The sequence below is a fragment of the Mus pahari genome, chromosome 3 (assembly GCF_900095145.1).
Source record: "Mus pahari chromosome 3, PAHARI_EIJ_v1.1, whole genome shotgun sequence".
Taxonomy (NCBI): Eukaryota; Metazoa; Chordata; class Mammalia; order Rodentia; family Muridae; genus Mus; species Mus pahari.
Window position 1 is genome coordinate 134,011,897 of NC_034592.1, and position 3,737 is coordinate 134,015,633.

A 3,737-nucleotide genomic window follows, 5' to 3' on the forward strand; every position below is an offset into this window, starting at 1 on the left:
GGCTGTGGGTGTGTGGGCTGTGAGAGGGAACGAGCACGTGAGGGGGCGGGGGCGTGAAGGGCGGGGCGGGGCGGGGCGGGGCGGGGCTGAGTCGTGAGGAGCGCTGTTTGGAGGAGAGGTGGGAGGGGCGCGGCGTGGAGGGGCGGGGCAAGCCGTGAGGGACTTGGTGTGGAGGGGAGGGGCAAGACAGACCTGAGGAGTGTGATGTGGAGGGGGCGGAGCGTGGTGTGGAGGGGCGGAGCGTGAGATGTTGTAGTTTGGAGATTGAGAGGTTAAGGCTGCAAGAGGCATGAGGGGCGGGGCTGAGTGAGGTGTGTGATAGGAGATGGGAAGGGCGGGGCATGAAAGAGGTGGGCAGGGCGCGAGGATATGAGGATATGGAGAGAGGTCGTGAGGGAGTGGTGGGAGGAGTAAGTATGGAGGGGCGGAGCAGGTTGTGAGAAGGCGGGGCTGAGTGGTCCAGTGAAGGATAAGGCCTGAGGGGTGTGGTTTGAATGGGGAGGGGGCGTGTGAGATGTTGTAGGACATAAGATGAAGTATGAGAGAGAGATTGAGACCCCAGGACCAGGCTAAGAGAGGCTCGAGAAGCTCGAGAGGCTCAGATGTACCATATGGCTAGAAGGCAGCGCTGAGGCATCCCATATAAACCACCTGCTCAAGATCTGTGCTTGAATTCTGAGAAGTGAGCCAGGGTTGGTGGCTTACATCTGATCTCCATGACTTCTTCACCAGCATGATCTACATTAGCGAGCTCCAAAACAACCAGGACTACACAGAGATAGCCTGTCTTAAAAAAAAAAAAAACTAAAAAATAAAAAATAAAAAGCACAGATCTGTGCAAAAGTGTAAGTGTAGAGCAGGGCGCCCACTAAAATAGACCACTCAAATACAAATCTATGAGCCCATTCCAAGTCTTTATTTCAGCCAGCTGGTGAGTATACCTGAATATTGGAGTCCCAAGTGCAGCCCAAACTCTTTCTTAGGGTTCACTTTCAAGCAAGAAAGCCACTTCATAGTTAGAATGTCTCCATGGTTCCCTATCTGCAGCTGCAAGCAGATAGTTTCAAACCCCAAAATACGTGGTTAGCAAAAATAGTGAAGTCAGGCTGACCATTGCAAAGAGTCCACATCCTTGAATTTTCTTCCTGGAATTGTTTTTTCATAAATTCCTCCTTACAGCTACTGGCACTCAGCAAGACAAATTTCATCTGAGGTACCAAATGGAGTCACCATAGTCAACTGGCTGCCCCAGACACACTTGAGGTTCCTGCAAGAATGACATTATCCTCTTCTACCTCAGTTTTTCTCACCTATAAAATGGAAATTGTGATAATAAAAGTACCTCCATCATGGAGTATTGCAAAAATCATTAATGAGATGATATATGTAAAGGACCTACAGTTATAAGTGCTTAACAAATATTGGATATTGTTATTACTGTTACTATTTAAAATATCATTCATTCATATTGACCCACCCTTTTCCTGGACCAGCGAGACTTAGTTATTCCATGATTCTCGAGGAGAACCGAGCCTAATGGAATGGGCGAGAGAGAAAGAGAGGGGGACCCTGCAGCAGCTTTGTCAGAGTCCGTTTAATGAAGAAAAAGGCTTTAGTTATATACACGGTGAGGGGGAATAGGAAGGGGTTGAGGAACAATCAAAAGAAACAGAGTGAAGGACAAATGAGGGGATGTTGATCACAGGTTTGAAACTCTTGTGATTTATCTCAGAGTGCTGATGCTGCTGCTCCAGAATGCTGGGCAGCTTGTCTCGAAGTCCAGGTCCTCCTTTACAGCTCAAGGCAGCAGCTGGGGCAGCTCCAGAATGCTGGATACTCCTTTAACAGCCCCTGATGTTTGTTTGGGGCCAGAATCTGCTGATTCCTACGAACAGCCTTGAGGGGAAAGGGGGTGGGTGACTCAGCCCTTAACCAAGAACTATAAGGCTCTCAGATGCAGGCTGTAAAAGGCCTGGTTTTTTCTCAGCCTGGTCTCCAACACACCCTCTTCTCCTTTGGGGGCAGTAAACATTTTAGCCTGAATTATCATAACTTTTAATAGTTAATGTCAGTCGCTTGAATCTGAGGAAAATCATATAGGAACATAGCACTCCAAGGCTAATTTAATTCTCTTGAGCTTAATAATATCAGTAATACAGCCTGAAACTGTGATAGGCAGTAGGAAATTATGAACACGGCTCAGGCTCCTTCCTGAACATTTTCATAGATTACCTCATTTTCTCTATAAGCAACCACACAGTAGTTACTAGTTTTCCCTTTTGTGGGGTAAGGAAATGTAGGACGGGAAACAAAACCTGTCCAAGGTCACATGATTGGGAGTGGTGGAAACAGCGTTCATATTCAAGTTCAGCTCCCACTTTCCTTCTTGGGGTTGATGCAAATATCCGGGACACATCCTTGATACTGCCTACAGCACCATGGCCGGATGTTTCTGTAAGCTTTGTGGGAATTATATGTAACTGTAATCTTTAGAGATCAATATCTTCTTCCACTCCAGCTCCCTGTCACACTGTATTGGTAAATCAAGGGAGGCAGCCAAAACAGAGTTAAGTGCACATTTAATTTAAGTTCGAAGAGAGCCATGCATTAGGGGCCATGGCAGTGCCCTTGGCCTTCTATGGTTAAGTCACTGTTACCCATCTTACGGAAAATGGCGTCTAAAAACAGAACTATTACCCACTAAGCTGACTCAACCTCCATGAGAAAGAGGGTCCTAGGGTCCAAAACTGTGTTCGTGTTCAGAGTCAGTTTCCTACACACAGGGCAGGAAACAAGATTGAAAGCTAGGCCACAGAATACTTCTCATCATCAGACATAATAGCTTACATAGAAGATTTGGCTCTTACAAAGGTCAGTTAAAGCAGAAATCTAGGGCTCCACAGCAAGCATAAAGACCTGAATTCAAGCCCTCAGAACCCATGTAAAAACTGGACTCATGATGTAAGTGACTGTAACTCCAGTGCTCCTACACAGAAATGAAGAGTGAAGATAGGTGAATACCCAGGAGAGCTCAGACCAGTTAGCCTGGGAAGCAAAAATGAGATCCTGTCTCAAAAAAGCTGGAAGATGAAGACTTGCTTCTAGGGTCGTCCTTTGACCTCCAAACACTTGTCACAGCAGGAACATACTCATATTCACCTGAGGAATACGCATATAAATGTTCATGCACACACAGAGTAGAAATCTTCTGGCAATGCAAAATATAGCTATTGGTATAGCATATATTTTTCTTCCTTACTAATTAAAACAACACAAGAACAACATAACCCAAAATTCACAGACTTGTGCTTGCTGAGCACGACATGTAGTAGTACTATAAGCAGCCAACAAAAGTGTTTGTTATATGAAATCATTGCAGTAGGTCACGTCTTATGTGGAGTGTTTGCCCTGACAATATCTGATGCCTATAGAAGAGATGTCCTGCAGGACATAAGGAAACAGTAATTCATTAAGAGAAGTAGATATATTCAAAGTCAAAATGAATACATTATTGCTCATTTAATAATCTAATTAATTAAAAGGAAGGAAGGCCTAGAATGCTGGAGCAGGTCTTTAATTCCAGCACTAGTTAGACAGAGGCAGGCAGACTTTTGTGAGTTTGAGGCCAGCTTAAACTACATAGAGAGTCCCAGGACAGCCATGACAGCTATGGCTAGAGAGACCCATTTGAGAGAGAGAGAGAGAGAGAGAGAGAGAGAGAGAGAGAGAGAGAGAGA